Genomic DNA, 14,465 nt, shown 5'->3' with positions numbered 1-14,465 from the left:
TGAGACCAAGACAAAACTGAATAGGGGTATTTCCCAAAGTATATACCAAACTTGATTGTTACTTTTCAAACAGTTCCAGAGAATCATTTTTTAAAAGAAAAATGAGTAAAAATCAGGAATAAACTGTAAAAGTTATGGTAATTTATTCACAACTAAAACAACACTTTGAAAATTTGTGTATATTATAAAATTGGGAAATGTAAAATGACCCTCCCCAGGCTGTTTGCAAAATACGACACTCTCCCAAAGACAGGTTTGTAAAAAATGACACTGCCCTATTACCCCAGCTCCTCCCTTTTTAATAATTGCAAGCTCCCTTGGTGTGCTTTGCAATATTTGTCAACAAATGCAAGACATGAGCGGTGAAGAAAATCTGTGATTACAGAGACCCAGCTATGATAAGATTTTCGACGGGCAAAATGATAACCTGACCCGTAATTATGACCGTCTCACGCTGTTTTAGCAAGGCTAGTTAATACACAGCATATAAACGCCAAAATGAATGAAGTAGGACATACATTAGTTCTAATTTACGACTTCAGACTGTTTGGTTACCACTTGATGTCAAAAGATTTTGAATTTCATTATGGTTTTCCAAATATTGGTTGGTTGCTACATGTCAAATGTGACAAAGTGATTGGAAAAATACCCGGAGTTACAAATACCGCTCAGAGGGAATATGGCCAAGTTTAATTGAACATGTCCAAACAACGCTATCGTGGTATTTACACAGATTGCACAGCTGAACTTTTGTGTTTCGGCATCGACAGGGCAGGTACATCTGATACGATCTTCTCATTCTATTGATTAAATCATTACCGAAGAGAAATTTGTGTCGGTTCCTTCACTTGCCAGACATATTTTCCATCTCGGTTTGAGATGGCGACACACACAGCAGCGTGATTCACTGATCAAAGATTATTGGAAAGGTTCATGCAAAAGTATGCATTAAGAAAATTAAAGGAGTGCATGTACATGTAACACAGAATGGAGTATGGCCGTGACTATCAATAACTTGAAGGAATAACAAACCTCCTTCTTGTATGGTACAAACATCTATATCTATGAGAAATCATGTTATGTTACTATAATTACAATTTGCTGCAGGTTTGCCTCTTCTAAAGTTCCTACATCCCGATTGGTACTCGTTTTGAAAACTTTCAAGTCCAACCTAATCTTAAAAGTTGTTCATATTCTGAATAACAGAGAACTGAGAAGCCTAATTTATATCTTTCACCTTTTGAACTTGAAATTTGACAGTTTATGTAAAATTTATTCAAGTATCTCAGCAAATCCACAAATCTGGCGAAAATTGACGCAAATTCTGCAAAAAAGTTATTAGGTCAATATTATAAATTACGGAGTGAATCCTACAATGTACAGTAAGGTCCATCAATCTGTCTACTGCCTTTGATACATATTTATGATGCAAGATATCATTTGGCAGAGACTGTATGTCTAAGGCAACTGATCCCACGGCATATACACTTCAGCTGATATCATTTCATCATGATTAAGTACTCTGTCCTGAGGAAATGCACAAAGAAAATTGGATTCAAAGAAACGTTTCCCGGATCTGCTCCTACTATACGAGTATGTTTGCCGCAGCAAATTTCACAAGCATCGAATTTATACATGTAATGTGTTTTTAGATGAGATGAGACTTTTTGGACCATAACATCGGTACATGCTATTCAAGAAAAATATTTTAATCATATGGAAAAATTGTAGGAAATGCAGAGGCAGTAAAGACAGAGCATGATATTATTAACCTAGTTTTGCCCAGCGAAATCTATTTCACCATTTTCTTCACGGAGAGAATGGTGTACTATTTTATTTTATTTATTTTATTTTATTTATTTAATTACCTTTGAAACGGTTTAAAAAGCAAAAACTGCAGAAAAAGCAGTGACATTAAGTACAAAACAAACACACACAAACAAGAAGACGCAAAGGAAAAAGAGTCCATCTTTAAACACAAATCAATGTTGAGTTTTTAAGGGCAGTATTCCTCATATTCCAGAGAGTTTTTATGTATGTTTACTATTATAATCTTGTAGTGCAAACAACACTACAAAGGAGTTGTCATATCGCAAAGAAACAACACTACAAATGAGTGAATATTGCGAAGATTAGCAACGTATCTAGATTTTTCATTTACTTGAACACAGTAAACATGTGTGTCAAACTGATAGATAGACTTCAAAAAACGATTTCCGAAATACTTCCGTGGAAATAGAACCGTTGAAAGGTTCACCGTAAAAACATGCCACAAAATCCCAATTAGCCAACAGATCAATGACGCGAGGTCACTATGCCCTAGAAGCCACGTAAAATGACACTGTAACAGCACAACAACACAATAGTGAGTTGCCTGTAGGCAAATGTTTAGTCAAGAAGCTACGGAGTCAAGTAAATCTGTTATATCTCTGCTCCGAAACATTAAGTCCGAATACTCGTATCGAAATTTTCAAGCCTGCAAGTGTGCAGATGCTAATGTATAATACGTCTTGGTTGCGTTATTGGACCCATGTTTAGTTCCATTAACATATAATTTAACGATCAGAGTATAATTTCATGACGGCCGATGAATGTAAAGTGATGGCAGTTGATGTTCCAGCAAGTTTTTCATAATTGAATTTGATTTGTACTGACCATTCTTTGTGTATATCCTAAAAACCGTAGCAAAATGTAAAATTTTCAAAAACAAAACACACATAACTGGCCAACTCATAATCAACTGTAAGCTTAATGTGACACTGGCCTCTGTGGAAGAAAAGATTTGAGTTTCATAATAAATATTTCAGTATGTACAACAACTACACTTACAACATTTTCTTGAGAGAGCAGATAAATACATGGATTAAATTTTAGTGAACAAGCCATGGCCGAATACGTGTACTAAGTAACCATGGCAAAATTTAACATACAACTGCAGTGAACTTCAGGTATAGACTTTAGTTTGATGAGTTTCACACAGGCGCACTGCATATATCTCTTAAACATTGATGTATGGGCTAGACAAACTTGTCTCCTCGTAAAACACCATGAGTATCTGATCATTCCACTGCATGCTTTCACTTCATATGCAACACAGGAATAAATGGAAACAAGGACTTTGAATACACGGCAATTCTTTGCGCGAACAACTTCAGTTGTTCATAAACACTTTGTACGAATAAAACATGGTTTGGACACATCTTTACTCCTATTATTCAAAGGGACACAAAGGTAATGACGATAGAGAACATCACCAAATACCAATGAAGGTACTTTAACAGACTAAATTCATCTAGGTGTGACTCTGAGAAGTTTTATTCCTATCTAAAATTACAATCACGATTACTTTTAATTACTGTACATCTGAACATCTCACATGCTATGACTGTTAATGACTGGAACTGTTAGAAAATTCCGTTCACGCCACCAAAATAATTCAAGCATAATGAAATAATTTGGTACATCCCTATACGCCTGCAGGAACGGTAAAATGTACAACACTTCCAAATGCAGTTGTCAGGATTTGTATTTGAATTTTTCCCAAACATCTAGGTTTAGCGCAAAATTAGCAGTACTTGTATACACAAGTTTAAATGTTTCTATCTTGAAACCATGTTGATATACATGAAGTATCGCCTAAAGTTGATAAGTGCAACACCTCTTAATGAGCTTTATTATTATTTTTGTTTTGAAATGCTGGATACTAAATAACACTGCATCTTCATCTGATAACATTATTGATATCCAAATTGCCTGTAGTATTCCAAGGTCATGCAAAATCACTTTTGTCGATATCATCAATAATCTGTTATTCTGTCCATACAAAATTTGCTACCTAATCCTGGATCAGTCATGTAATTTTGGTAAATTCCTGTCAGGTTGACCATCACAGGTACCGGCAAAATCCTGTACATCGACAAGCACTTTACATCAATAATGCACGCTCCTATAAAGAAAACGATACTGCAAGAATGACTCAGGAGTAGATGGTGAAATGGGCAATTTAGGGCCAGTTCAGTTTTTACTGCTAGGGGGACAAATTCGTGCTATAGGCTGAAAAAATAAAGACCGCCTTACATCCTCTACCAATAAACATTTCTATGGTGTACAAACAAAACAAATCCAAGTAAGTCAATTCCATTGTAATATTAGTCTTCATTTCTTGTTGGCAAGTAATGACTAAAATAGTGCTTGTTTCCAAGATCTTGCCTGCTATCAAGATGTTGCAATATGCACTGTTTCCATTTTATTTTAGTGTATACACTTTTTTGTGACATTTCTGATGAAAAAAATAGGCCAAAGGTAGATAGCTTTTTCAGGCACATACCTTAAGTGACCCATATTCAAATTTGTTCTCTTATTTCGACAAACTAGAATTCTGTGGTCAATTTTAATCTTTGGTCAAAAAGTCATGACGTTCTTTTCAAACTGACAAACTCAGTAAAAACTTTTCACTCCATTTGCCTGTATGCCATTATAATCTTTTCCATATATGCACCATTATAATCTTTTCCATGTATGTACACCTCCAGAAAAATCACTCTAAAACCATGTCTCATTTTCATGTAAACACTTGCCTTGGTCTTGATGCAAGATTTTCATTTACATAGAGTTAATAGCTCTCTGTATCTAAAGAAAAGGACAGCAGAGAAATGCTTGTTCTTCTCTAATTGTTATTGTTCAAACCTATGTCATAAGCCAGGCCCTATATATTTACTATATTTCAGGTGATGTGTTGTACTTTAAAAGCAGAGTTCATCCTTGTGTACAGATTTCTTTCATGTTGTACAATAAATACAACTTTTGTTGAAAAACAGTGATTCCGGAGTTGCGATGTGCAAATAAAAACGCAATCTGAATAAAATAAAATCAAGCTTGGCGTTAAAGGACACACAGACGGTCTGAGACGTTGATATCCCTTTGAGACTGTTAACAGTCCTTTGTGCCTTTTTTCTTATTGGTATATTCTCTTGCACAAACCGGGGGTGGGGGAGTGGGGCGGTTGGGTTTCGCAAGCATAGTACCAACGGCGCAAGCTGGGAAAGCTGCAGACATGACTGCCAGTACCGCCAGGCACGAGGAAGAACACCAATAATAGACAGAAAAGGCACAAGGGTCTGTTGACAGTCTATTGCCTGAGAGTAACAACCTGACATATATCCTGTCTGTCTTTATATTTTCAAGGTCAAGATTAACTTATGCATTGAATACAAAGTTGCTTCGATGACAATGATGCGTGGTGTGGTCGCATTGGTAATATTGAGACATGGTCTTGCCACCAATCACAACAGAGAGAACTATTTATGTTCAAGTATTAAAGTTTTGAAAATGCAATGACCCTCTCTAGGTGCTTGTAAAGAAAGATTACCACCTGTCTCGGATTCCAAAATTAAGGTGACCCCTTGCCCTTCCCTAAACCCCCCCCCCAAAAAAAAACCCACAAAAAAACAACAAACAAAAACAAAAAACAAAAACAAGAAAGGCAACAAAAACTCAAAAACTTAAAGGTCCCTTAGTTCAAATTATCCTTGAAGCCTTCTACCAGGTGTTCGTTTGACATTACAGCTGTTACCTCTTGGAATTCCATAATTTGCAGATATTTTTAAGCTTTGAGCATTAGTACACCACAGTGACTATTGATACGCTTGGGAAAGATCGCTGTCGGTGGGTATACCATGACTGACAAACAGGGCAAATTGGCTATGGTTTAACTACAGAATGATATCAGAAGTTATTATCTAAAACTGCATGTAACAAATCAAGATACTTTTCCAAGGCTATAAGGCGATGAGACTTTTTGCTACATATGACAGGGAGTCTCCTTGGTAACAAGATTATAGTAAACGGAAACGGAAACTGTTGTCCCACATTCTTACGTGCTGCGGGTCACCTCGGGTGCACTCATGAGTCGACTGTGTTGTGTGTAATCTGCAAGTAATATTATAATACTGACGATGGCCTTATTTTGCATGATTATTTTGAGGCTTATATTTACGTACTTTTGGAGCTGTGATTAGAAGTTATTAAACTGCTAAACTTGATATTATAATCTGCTTGTTGTCCGACTGAGCTCTTGCTGGCAGAAGATACAGTAATATTAATAAAAATAATAATAACAAGGCAGTATTGCTGAAGGCAATGAGTACTTGGGCCGTGATAGAGTAATTTTGAGGACAATATATACTACTATTCAAATATGGTCTTGAATTTCCTCCTGTCAATGAGGCATTTAATTAACTGGTTATTAACGAAGCAATGGCATGACAACGGCAAAATATGTCAGCAACTTTTGTGGAGTTTGAGGCAGGGGTTCTTTATTTATAGCGGGAATTGCTTAAACTCCTTAAATATTCAAATTACAGCAAATTTCTTTTGTTCTCGATGGTAGATGTCTAATATTTAGATGGGCATATTTAGATTTCTACCCTATAGTTATCCCTATATACCAAAAATCGGACATCCAGCTCTATTGGCTTGCTCAGAATTAGATATGCGCATAATTAATGAGGTACAATATGTGGTGTCATAAGGTGTCCTATCATACCATTTATGAAGGGTGTAGCACTTGTGGTTACTGAGTTGTGGACAAATATATATATTTGAGGTCAAAGGTCATCGAGGTCACGTGACATTTTGTCAAAATAATTGTATTGCTAAGTTATTCCTATATACCAAAAATCAGACCTCCAGCTCTATTGGCGCGCTCAAAATTATATATGCGCATAATTAATGAGGTACAATATGTGGTGTCATAAGGTGTCTTATCATACCAAATATGAAGGATGTAGCACTTGTGGTTACTGAGTTGTGGACAAATATATATATTTTAGGTCAAAGGTCATTGAGGTCACGTCACATTTTGTCATAATAATTGTATTGCTAAGTTATTCCTATATACCAAAAATCAGACCTCTAGTTCTATTGGCTCGCTCAAAATAAGATATGCACATAATTAATGAGGTACAATATATGGTGTCATAAGGTGTCCTTTCATACCAAATATGAAGGGTGTAGCACTTGTGGTTACTGAGTTGTGGACAAATATGTATATTTGAGGTCAAAGGTCATTGAGGTCACGTGAAGTTTTGTCAACAAATTATATTGTTAACTTATCCCTATATACTAGTACCAGAAATCAGACCTCTTGCTCTATTGGCTCGCTCATAATTAGATATGCGCATAATTAATGGGGTACAATATGTGGCGTCATAAGGTGTCCCATCATACCAAATATGAAAGGTTTAGCACTTGTGGTTACTGAGTCATGGACAATAATGTATATTTCAGGTCAAAGGTCACCAAGGTCACATGATATTTTGTCAAAATGTCTGAGATATCTGCGTGAATTGATGGACTCACTGATGGACTCACGGACGGATATGAGCTAATCTATAAGCCCCCTGGACTTTATCCGTGGGGACAAAAAAACTGTGTCACTGCATCCTTTAGGCAATATGAATACAATGAGAAACTAAATTTTTATTTTTCTTGGCATCATACATGCGAGTCTATGGAGAACTGCCTTAGACATGGTAGTCTATGGAGGTGTAAACTTAAAAGTCCTCTAACACGTCCAAATTTGATAGCATTGTGAAACAATCGACGTGCATCTGTATGGGGTTGGGTACTAGGCGTGAACGGACGGACGGACGCACGGACAGTCCCCTCGGACTTCGTCCGTGGTGATTAAAAACAACGCAACAGTTATTACAGCTACACCGGCGGTAGGTTCATATCCAGAGCCCCGTACGGTCTGCCGCCGTCGCTTGAAAACAATCTCATGCACCCGGCCATATGGGCAGCTGGCCGGATGCATGACTTCCCGGAGAAGGCGAGCTGTCACGTTCAAGCTCAGGATTATTTGTCGATCAAATTTCAATAAATTTACCTTACCTAGATGAAATTTTGTCTATAGGCTGAAATTTCGCCGAAGTTTGACAAAATTACATCGATTTTTCAGGTTCATATGCGACATTTTTGAGTTTTGAGTGCAGACAGAAATAAGTTTTGAGGCAACATGGCTGTGACTCCAAGTTGACCCCTAGCCCTGCGTACGATGCTATGTGCTACAGCTAACACACAGCATCGTACGCAGGGCCAGCGAGAGAGTTGCCGACATCGACGGTTATTTACGAGAAGTGAATAAAAGACTGTCATTTTTGGAAGCGATCGAGTAGCTGAGGTAGGCTGGGATACGACTTGGGCCCAAGAACGCTGAATTTCGGCAGTAATTTGGCTTTTTACGTCAAGTTTCAAAATGGATTTGAAGTCACCGACCCAACGTACGGGTCTTTGCAGGGCTGTGGTGAGCGGGCGGTTAGCTGTAGCGGAACACACAGCATCGTACGCAGGGCTAGTTGACCCCCAAGTGAAAATGTCTTCGCGATCAAATCTTCCTATATTTTTTTCAGAATTTTCAACAAAATCATTGCTTCTTACATCTTTTGTAAAATATAAAATTATACTAAAATAAAACTGCGATGTGCCATGTCTCCAGATTTCTAAAATATCGTTCGTTGACCGTTCGACACAAACTTGTGACGCAGTTGAAATTCAATACTGACCGCCAAATAATCTTAATGAGACGAGATCAGTCTAGACATCCTCCAAATTATCCAACCATTCGCATTGGAGTTCAGCTCGCTTAGAGTATCATAACATTTTTCGGCCTTCTTTTAGATCGACCCTAATATCTCCCATTTAGAAATAAATACACAAGCTACCTCGACAAAACTTCGTGCACCATCCAAGACCAAACGCACTACAAATCTGTCTTGACGTCATCATCTCCTTACATGGTAATCGGCATACCGTATTTTTTAGCAAAGGGGACACAGAATACGTCGGAGTAGTCAGTCTCAAAACGTATTACATTGTGTGATGTTGTCAAAAAAAGTCATGTTACTGCAGTGGTATAAATTACAAAACACAAAAGTTCAATCAGTTTATTTTGGACTGGCTTTACCCAACATTTCTATTGTTTCTTATGCCAGATTTGACCACGTGCTTACTGGCGACCCCTTTTCATGCAAATTTTGTGTCAAATGATGTGTTCCCCTGGAAAAACAAACGTACGATTTCTAAATGAAGGAGGCGAAATTTGCCCTCAAGACTCGAAACCACCCCTTTGGGGTGTACCTAGCTATTTTTAACGAGCTTCTCGAATCTGCAGCTCTATTTCGAAATGATGGTCTGGTTTTCTCAGCTCAAGGATAAGTGTTCTCCATCGCTGTGGGCATTACTATTCTCAACCGGGGGTACAGTTTCCAGTCGTAATGTTTTTCATTGTGTCCGGGATATAAAACCTTTCCTTTTTAAAATTTGTCTTTGATTAACACTAATCCACATCTTGTCAGTGATTAAACATGTTTCAAGTTTAAATGTTAAATTCTGGTCTCGAGCCCTCCTGTTCGACCAAACCGAAATTACCCCTCCACTTTGGCTCGTCCAGTGGGTGTAGCAAGGGTCGTGCAATCGCCTAGGAAACGGAGGGTGCATTAATTGTTGCATTTCGATGCACATTTTGATTATATTCAGAAGATTTTGTGGCAAAAACTCAAATAGAGAAGCATTTATATTCACATCTCACTTATTCAAGACTGCTGAGAGCAGCACTTCCATTCAGTTAACATCATTACGCCATTTATTATGCCAAGAAAGATGAAGCCAATACATTTTGCCCTCCCCTGGTCTCAGCCAGAAATGGTTATACCTTACAGTTTTTTCCCACGGAATGAAAACAAATGTACTTGGGCTGAGCCCAAGTACAACAATAATGATAATAATATTTAATTCTTTAAAAAACGCACTCCACAAACGTCTCAGTGTACTGTACACAACTGTTTAAAAAGATACAAAAGACAGCTAAAAACTCAAAAACCACAATTATACGGTGTTGCTCAAATTTGATCAGAATTGGTACATACCAAAGATCAACAATAAGTGTTGTTTCTATCTGTTCAGTGGAGGAAAATTCTACGTTGATGTTATGGCAATGATTTCTGCACAGTACAACCAGAAAAACAACAAGAAATATTTAAACCAGAACAAGTCATCGTTGATGACACAGTCCCCACTTGTTAATGGGTACTTTGATTACAGGTTCTCAGAGAGGATAGAGTCCTCTTCATTAGGTCTGTGATAAAAATACTTTGATACAGATGGCGCTCAACGGCCAAGAATGAGTTCCATGGTGATGAAAACATAAAACCAATGTAGGCCAGCATCCTAAAGTTCATTAAATGAGTCACCCAGGAATTAATCAACAGGATGTTGCCAAACATTTTTGCATACAATCCTAACACTAACAGATTATCACTGGTACCATATTTCATAAAGTTTGATGCAGTATTTACAACACTATGAGATCAACATCTGTATCAAGTTTCATCAAATTTGACGTTGTATTAATTTGTGGCTATATCACTCTAATTAGGAAAGTTCATTACATATGCAATTACAAATTAATTAAAATGACACTGATAAATGTCTTTTTCAATGTTAAAGCAATGTGAGCTTAACATCTGTACAAAGTTTCATGAAATTTGATGCAGTATTTCTTGACATATCAGCCTACTTACGAAACTTCAATAATTGACATGTTACTGTTACATGACGTGAAACAAATTGACGAGCATCTGTATGAAATAGGTCAATGTCTTCGTACCAACTTTGAATGATTCTGGTTGAAATATGTCTAAGTTATGGCTCTGTACAAAATCACCGCCATGCAGCGATATTTGATCTTACTGTTTAAAAAATCAACACGTATATGTATGACATAAGTCAATGTCCATGTACCAACTTTGAATAAGATCAGTTGAGACTTGCCAGAGTTATGGCTCTCGACATGAAACAACCATAACAAAATTGCTACCATGTGGTCATATTGGATCATCTCGAGAAACCAATCGACATATATATGTACCGGTATAAATAAGTCAATGTGCTTGTACCAACTTTGAATAAATCGCTTGATACATGTCTGAGTTATGGTTCTGGACATGAAAAATCGGAAAAAAATTGCCACAAGGCGGCCATATTGGATTGTATCTCAAAACAATCATGTGCATATGTATGACATAGGTCAATGTCCTTGTACTAAGTTTAAATAAAATCGGTGGATAAAATCAGTTGAGATGTGCCCAAGTTTTGGCTAAGGACATAAAAAAAAATTGTAACAAAATGGCTGCCATGCAGCCATATTGGATCATATCATGAAACAAATTGACGTACAAATGTATGACATAAGTCAATGTCCTTGTACCAACTTTGAATAAAATCGGTTGAGATATGCCTGAGTATTATGGCTCTGTACATGAAAAAATTGTAACAAAATGGCTGCACGGCAGCCATATTGGATCGTATCACATAACAAATTGACATGGATATGTATGACATTAGTCAATCTCCTTGTACCAACTTTGAACAAATTCGCTTGATACATGTCTGAGTATTATGGCTCTGTACATGAAAACATCGACACAAAATGGCCGCACGGCAGCCATATTGGATCATATCACAAAACAAATTGACATGCATATCTATGACATTGGTCAACGTTCTTGTACCAACTTTGAATAAAATCGGTTGAAACATGTGTGAGTTATTGCTCTGTACATGAAAAATCGTAATAAAATGGCTGCCTAGCGGCCATATTGGATCGCATCACAAAACAAATCGATGGACATATGTATGACATAGGTCAATGTCATTATACCACCTTTGAATAAAATCGGTTGAGATGTGCCTGAGTTTGGCTTTGTAAATGAAAAAATCGTAACAAAATGGCCACATGGCAGCCATATTGGATTCTATCACAAAACAAATTGACGTGCATATCTATGACATTGGTCAATGTCCTTGTACCAACTTTGAATAAAATCGGTTGAAACATGTCTGAGTTATTGCTCTGTACCTGAAAAAATCGTAATAAAATGGCCGCCTGGCAGCCATATTGGATTGTATCACAAAACAAATTAACGTGCATCTGTATGACATTTGTCAATGTCCTTGTACCAACTTTGAATAAAATCGGTGGAAACATGTCTGAGTTATGGCTCTGTACATGAAAAAATTGTAGCAAAATGGCCGCAATATCGGATCCTATCACAAAACAAATTGACGTGCATATCAATGACATTGGTCAATGTCCTTGTACCAACTTTGAATAAAATCGGTTGAAACATGTCTGAGTTATTGCTCTGTACCTGAAAAAATTGTAATAAAATTGCCGCCTGGCGGCCATATTGGATTGTATCACAAAACAAATCAACGTGCATATCTATGACATTGGTCAATGTCCTTGTACCAACTTTGAATAAAATCAGTTGAAACATGTATGAGTTATGGCTCTGTACATGAAAAAATCGTAATAAAATGGCCGCCTGGCGGCCATATTGGATCGTATCACAAAACAAATCGACGTGCATCTATGTGACATATGAAGTAATTCTTGTACCAAGTTTGAATGAAATCGCTCCTTGCATCTCTGAGATATCTGCGTGAACGGACGGACAGACGGACGGACGGACGGACATGACCAAACCTATAAGTCCCCCCGGACGATGTCCATGGGGACTAAAAACAAGAATGACAAAAGTAAATACGGTCTGAAACTTTAGGTACTGGAGGTCAACTTTAGCAACATGCATAGCAGAGAATGTTTCAACCATGATATACAAAAATAGACATCCATGGTTTGAGCAGATCTATTAATATGTCACAGTTCATAAAAAATGACAGGAAATGACTAATAAGCTGTTTCATTTACTGCCACCACTCCCACACATAATAGGTACCCTGCATACAAATAGGTTAAAGGTCAAAAACCTCTTACTCAGATGTGTGGGCTGTTTCAGTTACTGCCACAACTCCTGCACATTTGCAGGATTTCCCCCTTTTCTTACCTCATTTGCATATTTTTGACACTGATATGTTCATTTGAAAACGTCATATCTCAACCCCTACATCTACCTGTACATCAAATACTGAGATGGTAGCTTTGGCGGTATGGGAGCCTTTGCGTGTGACGGACATATATCCGCCACATACATACCCACATACATACAGATATACAGACGCCATCAACTCACTATATAAGCTCTTTTTGGTATTTATATCGATACCAAATATGAGCTAAAAACTACAATTGTGAGTAAAATTTAGTCGAAAGGTTGGTCTTCAAAACAATGTTTTTAAGATGTACCATTTCTCACGCAAAGAGTTTCTGAAGGCAGTGTATTCCACAGCAAAGAAGCAAATGCTGAAAAATCTCTATAACTGTAAGACTTATTAAAATAGCCACGAGGAGTTACACGCAATTTCTCAGAAGATTGTACATTTCTTGTCGGTACATACAGGTCAATTAAATCATTTCATATAAAGCAGTACATCACCTCTAACAATCTTAAAAGTAGTCAATAAAATTTTGAAATGTATACGAGCTTTCACAGGTAAGCAGTGTAAATCAATGAAAATAGGAGTGATGTGTTCGTATTTGCGTGTACCTGTGACTGGACGGGCTGCTCCATTCTGAACAGACTGCAGATGATTTAGTTGGTCATTTGAAATGTCATAGAACAGACTGTTTCAATAGTCAATTCTGGAGGTAATGAATGCATGGATGAGTTTCTCTGTAGTGGGCTTGTCCAGTAATTTACAAATTTTACCTATTCTTGACAAAGAGAAATATGCGTTCCTACATAGCTGACTGATATGATCACACATGAAACCATCCCTGCTGAGAATAACACCAAGATTCCAAATGAAAGGAGAGGGAGTGATATAATACGGCTAGTTTTCAATCGGATTCGAACCCACAACATACGGCATCAGTCGCCTAGCTGAGAGGCCATAGACAGAACCGCTCGGCTAAATCTCCACTCCCAAAAAAGAGTGGTTCAATAGCCGGCTAAGTTGTTACATTTTTCTGACCGAGACCGCTCAACACGTTGTAGAGTTCGTGAAGCACTCACGCACTCAAGGTTCACCAATCCTGAAGCTATTCAGTTCTGCCATATCGTGTTTTAAGCGTGACAAAAAATGAATAATGGTACAGTAAACAGCTACAATTACTTGCTTGAAATTAAAGAATAGCAACACAGTCCCGGTAGCTTGAATTTGGTTTTGTGAAACTCTAAAATATTTGCTTTGCCTTTGAAACTCCCAGCATGATCTGTATAAGACTTTGATAATATGCCTAGGCATCCCACAATATGCTAAACTCCAATGATGTACCAAGATTTGCCCAAGTCAAATGAATTGCCAAATTTCAATGATATGCCCAAAGTCCATGAAATGCCAAATTTCAATGGTATGCACAAATTCAATGAAATGCCAAATTTAAATGGTATGCACAACTCATGAAATGTTGATATTAATGATATGCTAATGTCCTTGGAAATGCAAGCATTGCATGATAACCTTGACTTTTCATTTTATAACAAGCCACTGTGCCAAGACAC

The sequence above is a fragment of the Ptychodera flava genome, chromosome 20 (assembly GCF_041260155.1).
Source record: "Ptychodera flava strain L36383 chromosome 20, AS_Pfla_20210202, whole genome shotgun sequence".
Taxonomy (NCBI): domain Eukaryota; kingdom Metazoa; phylum Hemichordata; class Enteropneusta; family Ptychoderidae; genus Ptychodera; species Ptychodera flava.
Note: the sequence above shows the minus strand (reverse complement) of the source record.